A 14,276-nucleotide genomic window follows, 5' to 3' on the forward strand; every position below is an offset into this window, starting at 1 on the left:
TATGACTTGTTGCATAGCTTTTATCAAATGTAATTTTATTCTTACTTTTTATGTTTCAAAGTATCTGTCAAATTAAAATTATACTACCAACCATGTAAAAGCCCTCTGGGTGTAAAATAAATAAATGAAAAAAAAAAATGGTCGTTTGTTCAAAAGCTTAAATTTTAAATTTCGACACAACCGTTTCACTGGAATACGCGCTTGTTTTTTATAAGGTACTCGTATGACCAGCGTTAGCAATGTAGTGCCCGAAAATATTTGGTTTCGACTTGATTATAAAACATCGACTTTTCTCTACTTTCTATAAATATAATATCCATGTTTCATATATGTAAGCCTTCCGGAAGAAATTCACTAATTCACAAAATTATGATAGTGAAAAGTCTATCAAAATCCACAGACATAGGAAGATAATGGCGAGGGGTAAAATCAACTGTTGAAGAACGAAGGGAGTAAGGCTGACTGTGATTCGTCAATAAATCAATCTGACAGTAAATAGGCATCTCGCATTATAATATCACCATTTACTTCTTAAAAGTAAAATCTGCTTTTGAATGAATAGACATTTTTACATGGGAGCGCAAATTACTCGCCACGTTATGAACAAATTTGCGAAGTCCAAATTCGGCAAAAAAATTTGGTCCAATTTTAGAGTCGAATATTTCGTTTAAGTATTTAGTTAAGACACTTTTATAAATGTTCATAATTTACTTCCCAGCAACCAACCAGCTTTGTGTTTCGCGTCCAGACGTTTCTCGATGTGATAGTAACAACTGATTCATATTATACGATGTGAATATGCTTAAAATAAAGTAAAATAATGCTTATATATGGAATGTAATACGACAATTGGGTTTATTCTCTTTTTCACATCTATTTTTACAAGTTTTCATAGTACAAGTCAACATTTTGCCGTGTTATTTCGTAAAATGAACCGATGATGCCTCGACCATAGTTCGCACAAGAATGATGACGTCACGTTTTCAAATTTCACTTGAGGCCATACGCGAGCCCAGCCGGCTCCAATGGAACCGGTATGGGGAGTGGGGATAATACGCTTTTAATCACTTAGGGCAGGTCTACTAATATTCATATGTCTATGATCAAAATCCTTTGATTAGTTTAGAAGAGCTAGACGCACAAACAGACGCGGATGGCGACTTTATTTTTTGCTATTTAAAGATATATATATATGTTACTGCGACAGGTAAAAATATGCTTTTTTTTAAATAGTGCCATCTGTTGGACTTAAAAGCAACACGCACTATCGTTTATTTATCTGCACAGACATACTGAGCCACAGAGGGGTGCAGCTAGTAATAATAATATTAATAAAAATGTAAATGTTTGTTTGTTCAAACTCTTAAATCTCCTATAGTTCATCGATTGCTTTGAAACTTTGAAACAACGTTGCATTCGAATACGCGTGTGGGCTTTATATATATATATATATATATATATATATATATTTTTTATATAATATTGTATGTAATTTAATGTAAAAATTGGGAAAAATAAAGGAATTAAAAAAATATATATATATATATATATTTTTTTTTTTGTAATTATTTTTTATTTTTAATAATATGTTTACATGGAACATAATTCATTTTACATCTTGGGTCTTTTTACTACTCTTCCATTGAAAGCATTTGCTTGTGTATGGAAGGGGAGTGTACATAATTGTTGTTGTTAGTTAGTACTTAAATAATTCATTGTACATAAATGTATGTTTGCTGTAGTATTTTTTTGATAGTAGTGAAGGATAATATATTAATATATTAAATTTTAAAAAAGAAAGGAAGTTATGGAAAACTAAGGATATTTGTGAGATTAATTAAGTGACAGTAGTTTTTTTTTTCAGAATATTTTTAAAGTGTCTCTTGACAGAGAGCAGTATTTGGGTTTTATTATTAATGCTTCTGATTTCTTCTGGTAGACGATTGAAAAAAGTTCTTCCCTGGTAAGTATAATGATGTTGTGCAAAAGACGTATTTAGTTTTGGGCATAGAAAAACATGTCTAAGTCGCGTTCTGTTTTCATTTAAAAATTGATATTTATCTTTTTCTTTTATAATTTGGATTAGTGAGTTTTTAATATATAGGTCTTTAAATGTAGGTACTTGAAATTCTTCAAACAGGTGTTCTGTTGGGTAGTCAAAGGATTTTTTTAATATAATTTTAATAATTGTTCTTTGTATAATTACCTTTATTAAAATATTAAAAGGAAGCTACAAGCTAAAAAGGTGTATATTCTTGGTATACTTTGTACCGTAGGTAATAGGCATTAAAATCGCTTGACAAACGGAGTCTAGAAACGTTCTATTTCAAGCACAAAACTGGTTTTTATTTATTTTGTAAATAATTTTATAAGAAAGCAAAAAGTTAATCAAGTGAAACTGTCACAGATAATCTTGGCTATAATACGGTATTTTTAAAAGTTGTTTCCTTTATGCGTTCATACATTTCTATTGAAAAAATATTTTTTATAGTAGTTCGCATTTATATTTTTTATTGAGTAATTTATTTTTTTATTTGAATTCTACTCAAGCGAAACGATAGGAAAACCTTCAATTTATCTAAAGCATATTTTTTGGTATTCATAATGTACACCCATTTGTTATAAATATGAATCAAAATAGTGATTTGGCATTAAGCTTCGACTTAACAGACTGACCCATAGCAACGCGTGGTGAAGTACAGCTAGTTATTTATATAAAAAAATATTGTTTATTCATAATTTTTCTTTTTTACTTGACTGGAATTCCTTGTTCATGTGAGATTTTATTCCAATTATGGACCTGAAAGTTGTCACCAAACGTGGATACGTTTATGTTTGATGTGAATAATACAAATTTTAAATTTTGGAATACCCTAAGGTGGGGTAGACAGATTTGGGTTCAAACAAGATGAATCGAATGTTGTTTTTTTCAGAAGACAGTTTTTTTCAGAGTTTTGTCCGAAAGATAAATTAACATAATATTGTGCAGGTAAATATACAAACTATATAATATGTAATGACGTGCTCCTTTATAAAACAGATATACCACATGTAAATATACATACTATATAATTTGTAATAACGTGCTCCTTTATAAAACATATATCCCAGATGTAAATATACATACTATATATATATATATATTTTTTTTTTAATTATAACACAAATAACTTTGTTTACATCACCTTATTTCGATACAAAATCTCAACATGTTTCATGAACCAAGTTCTTTGAACTTGGTTCACTTCATCAGGAAAAAAAAATTATACTACATAATATTTAATGACGTGCTCCTTTATTAAACAGATATACCAGATGTAAATATACACACTATATAATATTTAATGACGTGCTCACTTATAAAACAGGTATACCAGATGTAAATATAATCAAATACACTAATTTCTGTTGTGGGTCTGTCTGTAAGTCATAGCAACTCTGGTACAATGAATTCGGATTCGTTTTGAATTCAAGCGTCATTTTCAAAATGGAACTAATTGTGTCAAAAATTCAGACAAACGTAAAATTACCTAAATACATTTTTTTATTGGATTTTTGTTTTATATTCTATATTTGAAATGTCTCTAAAATTCTTAAGAGATCTATTTAAGTAAGATGTAATTGTTTTACAAGGGTCTGCGCTTTTTAGCTAACATGCAATAATTATAAAACCCACAATTAAAATAACCCATATTTTTAAAAGCAAATAATTATGTTTTAGCCGAAATTCTCGCTAATCCTGTAGTGCGCAGAATTCACACAAGGATCTGCTCGGCGGATCTGTCTGCCGAGCGCGCTCCGAGATCATGCCGACAGATCCGAGCCCGTGTGTTCCCGCGATCGGCTCAGTCCATCGGTCCGCTGTCCATTTGTCCGTCACAAGCCGATCCGTTGCGTACATTTACACATGTATCATATTCAATGAGCATGACGTCATTCAGTGGTGGTATTTTTTTTCCTTAGATTTCAGATCAAAATTTCCCTCGATTTGAGAATGACTTTGTATGAGGTGAATTTAAAAGCTTCCGGAATTCCCAGAATACTTAAAAATTTTCCAAGATTGCTTTGAGAATTTGGACTAATTAACTACCTAAACAAAATTTTAAAATTTCTCTACATTTTGTGTTTTTTCCCTACTCCCTAATTTTTTTTTATTTAAGGCTAAACGCAACGTTAGTTATAATCTACGTTTTCATAGAAAGCGTTAATTTAATTATTTTATTAAAATACGCTTTTTGCAAGTTATGCCTTACAATTTTTTTGTTTGCTCCCGTATAAAGAAATATGAATATGAATAAATAGTTTTGTCCGTATAAAAAACTCAATTATTTCAAGAAAGGCTTACAAGTACAAAATTGGATTGAATCACCGATACAATATTGTATATGCCTAGTTTTTATACGGACAAAACTATTTATTCATGTTCATATTGCGCAAACAAATAATTCGTCTTAATATTGTAAAGCATCACTTTCAAAAAGCGTATTTTATTAATATATTAAAATTAACTCCATCTATGAACGCGTTTAACCTTATGAGATCTAGGCAAATTCCCCTAGATATACCATCACTGTAATACGAGATTCTCGCCGCTCGAATGTCCGAATATCCGGATGTCCCCGTGTGTGTTGCCGTCGACGAGCCGATCCGTTTGTGAATTCTGCGCTTAAGGCGAAGCTTAATGCCAAATCACTATTTTGATTAATCTTTACAACGAATTGGTGTGCATTATGAATACCAAAAAATATGCTTTAGATAAATTGAAAGTTTTCCTATCGTTTCGCTTAAGTAGAATACAAATAAATAAATAAATAACTCAATAAAAAATATAAATGTAAACTACTAAAAAAAGTATTTTTTAAATAGAAATGTATGAACGCATAAAGGAAACAACATTAAAAATACTGTATTATCTGTGACAGTTTCACTTGATTAACTTTTTTGCTTTCTTATGAAATTATTTCCAAATAAATAAAAACCAGTTTTGTGCTTGAAAACGATCGTTTCTAGACTCCGTTTGTCAAGCAATTGTAATGCCTATTACCTACAATATAAGGTATCCCAAGAATATACACATCTTTGGCTTATAGCTTCCTCATAATTTGCTAATAAAATCTTAAAAACTGGCGCATAACACAACAAATAACGATGCCTTGTAAAACCTCATTTCTACCTGTTCCGATAGCAATCTTATATATTTTTTAAGCGATGATCTTTGCCTATTAAATTCCCTTCAGGCCCACTGGTCCACACAAAGGATGCTACGGACAAAGGTATGAATTTGATATCAGCAGGAGATCGAGATTCAGCTATTATGAACATATCGTGAAGGTATTCATCTCGAGCTTTTTGGAATTTATTGTATTTTTAATAAAACATATTTTTTCTCCTTTTTTATCCCAAAGTGACTGTGATTTTTTAGTTGTATTTGAAATAAATACCTATGCCGTTTTCAGAAGATTTTAAAACGTAATATGGTCCTTTTCGAGGATATTTTTATTTATTTCAGTTTGTATTACAGTGAAACACTTGTGGTGACCTATGACGGAGGTGTTGGTAATGCAATAAATGGTTACTGGGGCTGCTTTACCCTTCCGCACCTCACAAATTGCCTTCCAATGCATATAATGACTGATGATTAATCCCCCGCATACCTAATTTCTACCGATTTATAACAAGTTTCTCTTTAACTCTAAGTTTTTAAGTTCCAAAATCAATATATGTTATTGTTTAAGGCGATGCCATACGTAGTAATGCAAACTCATGTGTTTTTGGTTTGAAAATTTGGTCGCCTAGAAATGTTTCAGATGATTTAATTAAGTACTGGGAGTAGAATACATCATGGCCTTTGAAATAATCGAGTATTTTTTAGATAAGTCTTTTTAAGCAATCTTCCAAACAGGCCTTCCATTGATATGCTTGGTGTAACTATAAGTGACCAGCTCAGGTACGGGGGCTCCATCGAAGCCAGAGTAAAGATGGCCTCTCAGAAGCTGGGCGTACTGTACAGGGCCCGCAGATACTTTAATAGTACACAACTGCTGACCCTGTACAAATCGCAAGTGCGCCCTACTGTCGAATTTGGCAGCCATCTCTGGTCCGGAACCCCTAAATACCTGAACAAAACCCTTGACTCTGTGCAGAAACGGGCGGTCCGTTTGATAGATTCCCCAATCTTAACAAACGGACTGCGATCTTTAGAGCACAGGCGGTAGGTATGCTGTCCTTGTTCTATCGGTATTACAATGGAAGATGCTCTGAGGAACTAGCGTCATTGATCCCTTCGGCACCGGTGCGTAGTCGGGATACACGCCAAACGCGCGCCCAACATTTGTACACGGTTGACATTTGTCACATGAGAACGGGTCGTTCGTAAGTTCAACAGCTCGGCTGTGGAACGAACTGCCGGCCTCTGTGTTTCCTCCCTCCTACAACATGGGACTCTTCAAGACCCATGTTCACTCCTTCCTCTCCAAAAAAAGACCCTCCCCACAGCATCCCCAAAGATAACATAGGCCCTGAGGGAAATTATTTTCTTTAGGGCCTCCTGTGTGGAGTTAGTATAAAAAAAAAATTAAAAATTAAAAATAAGCCCAGAAAAAAATACTGTATAACGCCTATGAAAACTGCTTTAATGTTTAAAATCTCCTACTTTCGAACCCATTTTCGGTTATGGTTTAATTGTATAATGTGGCAAATTAAGTTATTTATAAAATGATCGAAAAATATTTGTGCCTGAACATCCACAAAATAAAATAAAAGGCACTTTTTGGCCATGTTTTTTTCTTGCATAAATCAAAACAGGCGGATGGTGTTAAGCGGGAATTTAAGCCTTATCGCCATCTATGTAAGGTGTGTTATTGATAGCAGATCGATTCAAAATATTACCCGACGTAGTGCATCGCGTTAATTACATTCACTCAAGCTTTATGTACATGATATTGAGCGCTATATCCTCTGTCAGATTTTCAGACTTACAAATGTTGAATGCTAAAATACAGAAAATTTCATATTCCTAACACACCTGTTATGGGTCAAAAAAATCAACCTTACTCGAAGAACGTTAAAAAAAGATTACCTGGGCCGCTCTTAGCTGTTTATTGTTATTGAACTTATAAAAGGGTTGAAATGGCGAACTAATTTTTTTGAATAGGGGTTGGAATTTTCTTCCGGGTTAAAAAACAGACCGTTCTAAGAAATGCTCACTTATAAATTACAACTTTGAATATTTTTGTTCAAATTTAAAAGGGACCATATTTTAATAATATGGAGTTTTTTTAAGGTAGGTTAGGCTCTGGAAAAATGTTGCCTGCTTATGGCCGTTTAAGATTTCACCGAATATATATTCTACTAACTTATTATTATTTTCTATTAGCCTATTTTAAGTAAGAACAAAACTTTTAACATCGTACTGCAATACGTACATTTTTTAAATGTAAAGTGCCGTAGTAAGTATTGACTACCATAATACGGACATGTGTCTAGTGTGGTAGTCGAAAAGCATGTAAACAAAATAACAAAAACTTTATACAAAATATATATTACGAATAAAGGAAAGAAGAAAAAAAAGTATTTCATCGCAAATAAATACAATAAAATTTTAAATAAAAAATCAACCCGTGAAAAATGCCTTTTTACAATAGTACAATAAAAGTTTACAATTTTTACCTGATTTTTTTATTTAGGAAACAAAACAAACAAGGTCATTTATATATTTAGCATAAACAGCAATTAATCACATGTTGTTGATTCAGTATTTGCACCCACACAATACATTTATAAATGACAAAGAAAGATAAAAAATTAACATTATAAGGAATTACAAAATGTTATAAAACAAGTAAAGATAGAAGTAATACAGTTTTCGCATGATTATACTAAAAACAATAAAATAAACTAAGATGATATAATTATTTCACAAAATAAAAAATTAAGTTATCGGTTAAGTAAGCTTCATTTTATGTTTTCCAGTTACAGTTGAAAATGTGTACATCTCTAGATGCATTGTGAGTTTTACAGATACGTGCTATTAAGGCGATGAACTACGTCGTGTAATATTTTAAATTGAGCCGCTATCAATAACAAACCTTACGTAGATGGCGATAAGGTTTACCCGCTTAACACCATCCGCCTGTTTTGATTTATGCAAGAAAAAAACATGACCAAAAAGTGCCTTTTATTTTATTTTGTGGATGTTCAGGCATAAATATTTTTTTTTTTTCGATCATTTTATAAATAACTTAATTTGCCACATTATACAATAAAATCATAACCGAAAATTTGTTCGTGAGTAGGAGATTTTGAACATTAAAGCAGTTTTCATATGAAAACTGCTTTAATTGCAGACTTATAAAAATACTTTTACAAAAAATACTCGATTAGTATTTATATCAGTATTTAATTAAAGCATCTGAAACATTTCTAGGCGAACAAATTTTCAAACCAAAAACATATGATTTTGCATTACTACGTGTGGCATCGCCTTAGAGTTTTGCGCATATTTGGCTTTACAGTGTGGTGTTCTAAATAAGTCGTTCGATCTGGTGTTGTGTTCAGGGCAACGAAATGCAATATTTTCTAGCAGATATGATGAATCAACAAGATTGTTCACGATTTTGTATAAGAATAGGGCATCAGATTTTTTTCTGCGTTTATATAAAGCGGTAGGGTCAAACCGATGATCACTAAAGCGATACGATAGGTGTTTAATAAATTTGGATTGGATATTTTCAATACGATCAATATATGTTTTATATGTTTGACTGAGGAAAACTCGAGTTGTGACCTTACATATGACATTTATAGCAGAACTAGTGTGTGTGTTGCGCCATCTTGGGCCGGCAAATCACTAATTTTTAAAAAAATGTTCTACTATGGATAGAACTTGCTCTTAAACTGCCGTGAACATTTACAAATTATTTTTAAAAAACTTTTACTGAGGAATTTACCTTCCTTCCCAGATACTGGAGTCAATTGCGCTAGCAATATCGCCAAATGCCGATCGGGTAGGACCGATATTTATTACGCTGTAATTTCATCCAATTCCACAGAAAATTGTTTACTTCCGCGTGTGATTGCCACCAATTGATAGAAGGCATTGATATCGACAACGAGTCTATTGGCCAAGTTTCAGCTCGGTAAGATTTCGGAAAGTGGGTTAATTTCCACTTGCGAGATTTGCATTCATTCATTACCGAAAACAAAAGTGAAATTCAAATAGATTTATTGACTATAAAATAAAATTGCAAATAAATATGAAAAATGAGAGACTTCTAACAATAATACTGATTTCTCAGTTTTTTAAGTGTAAAATACAATATTGTAAAAAAAAAACCATTGAAAAGTTACTAATTGGCAAATAGTCGATTTATATGTCTCACTAAGTTCTTCAAAAGTTCTACATTGATATTTCAAAGCTACGTGATGGAAATGACGATAAAGCATAAACAGATGATTGCAAAATCATGTGTTTTTTGTATCAAAATTTGATTGCCTAAATATTACAGAAGCTTTCATTGAATACTGCAAGTGAAACACATCTTGATCAGATATAACTAAGAATTTTTAGATTAAATTTTTTGTAAGCCAAGAAAAATTAAGTGTGTGGCCTATGAAAAATGCTTTAAAGTGTAAAATCTTCTATTTACGAACCCCTTTTCATGTATGATTTTATCGCACAACGAGACAAATTAGGTTTTTTAGAGTTTGATTGGAAAATATGGTAATATTTGTACCTGAACTTCACAAAATAAAATAAAAGACGAATTTTGGCTGGGAAGTTTAAGCATAAAATACATTGTTTATTTAATCCAACGCCAATCAGTAATACAATATGGCATTATAAGATAGCGTGGAAAAATAATCTTGCTTTCCATAATATACATAAACATCAAAACTTTTTATTATAAGCAACAATTAGTCGACGGCATTTATTTTTACTCGGTAGATATTTTCAATTTTTATGGATATTTCAGGCGACTAATTATTGCTTATATTAATTTGTTATCCTTTGTGCTATGCATAAAAAACCTTGGGTTAGAAACATTACTTTATCATTAAAAAAATAAAGGAAACTTCTGCGTCATACTTCTATCATGCAATATTACAAAAAAAAATAATATTAGAAGTCTTAGACAGCCATCAATTCTCCCAAATTCAAAACTTAATAAAACGATGGGACAATTCAAATATATTATTATTTTAATTTGGCAGAAAGAATCAGGAATATAAATAGCAACTAACTAACTAACTAACTAACTAACCATAACGACAATTTAAGTAGGGATAGAGATGAAGGACTACCAAACAACTGGGTCTTGGCACACACTCCTTGCCTCATTCACATTGATACATCGTATCATACATGCTCTTCTATTATTCTGACTCTTGTCATGGATCGACTCAAGTATCGATATTGATCGTGCCATGTCTTTCTCAGGTATCCCCGACAGATTCTAACATTCACATTTTCGTCATATTCTCCTTACACTCTTTCTTCGTTCATTCGCTCTTCGTGCCCAAAACATCTAAGCGTTCATTTCTTAATTTTACTAATTACTTACATCAATCTTGTATATTTTCACAGCTCATTTCTACAGGATTTAGTCTACTCCGTCATCTGTCCTCTACCAGTTTCATGCCTCACTGTCATACTTCAAGAATAATTTTAAATTTCACCTTAAAAAAATACTGAAAACATGCGCTAGAAACGTTATTATTTATTTATTTTTTCATGTTCTCCATGAAACGGTTATACACCAATATATCATGGAGAAGATTACAAATTTAAAAGTTTACACAGGCAGTTTTACTATTTTGTCACATGCGTTATAAGATAGTTACTGAATTGTCTGTAGGTGACATTGAAAATGTCGATGGCTAATACAGAATCGTTAAGCAGTTGAGTCGCTCTGTTTATTGGCGCGTTCTGATAGGCAGAAGTCCTCGCTTTCGGAGCATATAAGAGTGCATGGGATCTCCCTCGAGTATAATTGTTAGGGACATAAAAGTTAACCTCTTTCAACATAGGCGGATTATGTATTGTACATTGTACCAGAGATTAACTTAAAAAAGTGTTTGCCTAAAAATATTTTTCTGCGGGCTTCTAATGTATTGAAATCGAGCATTCCTGTTAAGAACAAGGATGGATACAGGAATGGATAGTATGTATATTCCCTCATATACAGGTAACGCATAAACCTTTTTTGTACTTTTTCTATTTCTAAGATATGGTTTTGTTCAGAAGGGGCCCAAATAATGGAGCTATATTCCAGGATATTGCGGACAAGCGCTTTATATGTTCTCCGTATTGCAATTCCATTAGTAAATGATCTCGCATTACGAAGAACAAATCCAAGCATTTTGTTGGCGCGGGAGACAATGTCATATATGTGGGATTTGAAAGAGAGATTTGCTTCGAAGATCACCCCAAGGTCACGAATCTCGTTTTTGCGTGTTAATATATTTTTATTAATGTGATAAGGGAATAGAAATGTATCTTTGGATCTTGTAAATGTAACTACACTGCATTTGTTACATTTACAAGATCCATGTATGTTATGTACGTATTTAAACAAAAATTACAATAATACAGGGTTTTCCAATAAGAGGTGTTATTTTGATATTAAAGATCAATGGTTTCATTGCTTGTATGGCACGTAGCGCCGTCTTGTTGAAAGTAAACGTTGTCCAGATCAATACCATTCAATTTTGGCTATGAAAAATCATTAATCATCTCTCGTTAGCGCAATCCATTCACCACTGTTGCTCCAGCCATTCACCACTGTTGCTCCAGCCTCATTTTCAAAAAAAGTAAGGTCCAATGACTCCGCCTGACCATAAACCGCACCAAACAGTCACACGTTGAGAATAAAGAGGCTTTTCAACAATAACTCTTGGGTTTTCCGAGCCCCAGATTCGACGATTTTGCTTGTTGACGAAGCCAACGAGATGGAAATAGGCCTCATCACTCAAGATAATTTGCATTTGATTCACTCAAGTGAATTTTAATAATTTTAATGCGTTGTTGAAGCGTGTATCGTTCCATTTTTATTAATGACGTAGTTTCTACTTGTCAAATGTTAAAAAATGATAGCTTTAAAAGTAACATTTACCGAAATAGCAAGCTATTTAAAATAACACCTCTTATTGGAAAACCCTGTATATAATAACACACCTCCCCATACACACAATTATGCTCAACTTAATAATGGGGGTACATTTTGTATATTATATAATTTTAAATTATTATTATTACATTGTAACATATTTTATTGTAAATAAACATATAAAAATAAAAATTAATTTTAAATGTCGTCATTTTATTGGTCAATGATAATATTATCGTGGATGTTCAAAGACTAATTATGACTGTGATTACTATAATTAAATAATAAATTTATCTTCCCATTATTAAACTGATGGGAAGATGAATCCGGAGATCGCGGGTTCAAATTCCGGCGTGTGCAAATAAATATTTTGTAATCAATTTACGTTATTTTGAAAATATCGTCAGTATCGCCTTGGTACCACCAATCACCACCTTGAAATGGCTTTAGCCGTGTTTGGTAACCAGATCTGAATAGCCTACTTCTTCCCCACCTTCATCTTCTCATCTCCTCCAGCCTCACAATGTACCCCAATTGGAAATGGCATAGTCTCACTGGATCCAGACGGTCGGGAGCAGTTTGGACTCTCCTACCTAAAAAAAACCTCGGTTCTACGTTCCGGGAATTAAAACAATCATATTATTATTTATTATTTATTTATTACACGCCCTAATGGGCTTTTACACACTACAAAGTTTAATAGTAGAGTATCACAGTTATTATAGATTCTACAAAATTAAAACAATAAAGGAAACATAATACAACGAAAAAAGAAAAAATATTAAATGTTACAACAAATGCTTATAATAAAATAAGATAGATACATTAGTAAAAATTATAAGAAGTCTCACATAAATAGATATTCAAAATAAAAATAAAAATATATATATTGCGGAAATTATAGATGTCTATTTGTGTCTCGATATATAAAAGAATTGAAATAAACAATATTTATATTGATTATTTTTAAGATGAAATATATCTCCCAGATCAGAATATTTATTTCCAAGACTGTGAAGTGTTGGAATCGGGGAATTTGGATAAGACAGTGTCCTGGTGTTGTAAAAATAAAAGGGTAGTAAATTTCGGCAAGATCTTTTGGGTATGTGGATGCTGATTAATTGGAGTAACTCAGGGCAGTCAATTTTGTAATGAAGTATTTTATGTAATACTATTAAATCTGTGTTTATTCTTCTTTCAGAAAGTTTTAATAGGGACAATTTATCTAGTAAGTAGTTATAATCAATGTTTTCTACAGGAATATGCAATTTATAGTTTATATACTTCAGGAACTTATGTTGAATCTTTTCAATGTTATCGGAATGAATATTGTAAAAGGGAGACCATAACGTAGAATTATACTCTAGTTGGCATCTAACAAGGGTTTTGTACATGATAAATGTGCCTAAATTATATTATACATGTTACAATAACTCAATATGACTCACATTGTGTTCAATTCTATCGTGAGTTCATGCATTGCATAAGGGTGCGTATAAACAGAACAAGATTTGCGCGAGCCTAAAACGCAACGGAGCAACAGAAAACGGCGCGGCGTTTCGCCCTGTTTGTTTGGTTCCTTTCCCATAATTCGAGGTTCGGCTCGCGCAAATTTTGTACCGTTTATACGCAGCCTTATTTTCGTGTAACCTGCCTATTATGTACTTGTGGTGATGATTCGTCAGTGTTGCCCTCTCCCAGGTGGATAAAGCCAGCACTTGTGGGTGGAAGTGTTGGGATAATAAAACGTATCCATAAAGAACGACGACCTGTTTTTTTCGGTTTTATAGTGGCTCTCAAACTAAACTATTTTCAATAACAAAAAAAAGCAAAGCATAAATAATATTATGGGCAATCACTTAATACTTTTTTATGTTATCATTAGGTACCTACTTATTTTTATTATGGCAGACCTGAATTGCACTTCTCTCCTAGTTCTGCTAGATTAAAAGCGTTAAAAAAGCAGGCTAGCACTGTAGTTAGTAGGTACATCGCTTGATGAAAGCTAAGCCTCATTAATAAATTTCCCGCCTACGTAAGGCCGGATCTAATTATGGTCAGTGTTGCCACCACAACGTCTAACCAGCCATTTTTAAAGCGACACAAGACTAATAACGGGGTTTGCTCGAAGCTCATATTTTAAATAAATCCGACGAATTCGAATCCGTG

Source organism: Hesperophylax consimilis, chromosome 25 (genome assembly GCF_061612785.1).
Source record: "Hesperophylax consimilis isolate HC1 chromosome 25, BYU_Hcon_1.0, whole genome shotgun sequence".
Taxonomy (NCBI): domain Eukaryota; kingdom Metazoa; phylum Arthropoda; class Insecta; order Trichoptera; family Limnephilidae; genus Hesperophylax; species Hesperophylax consimilis.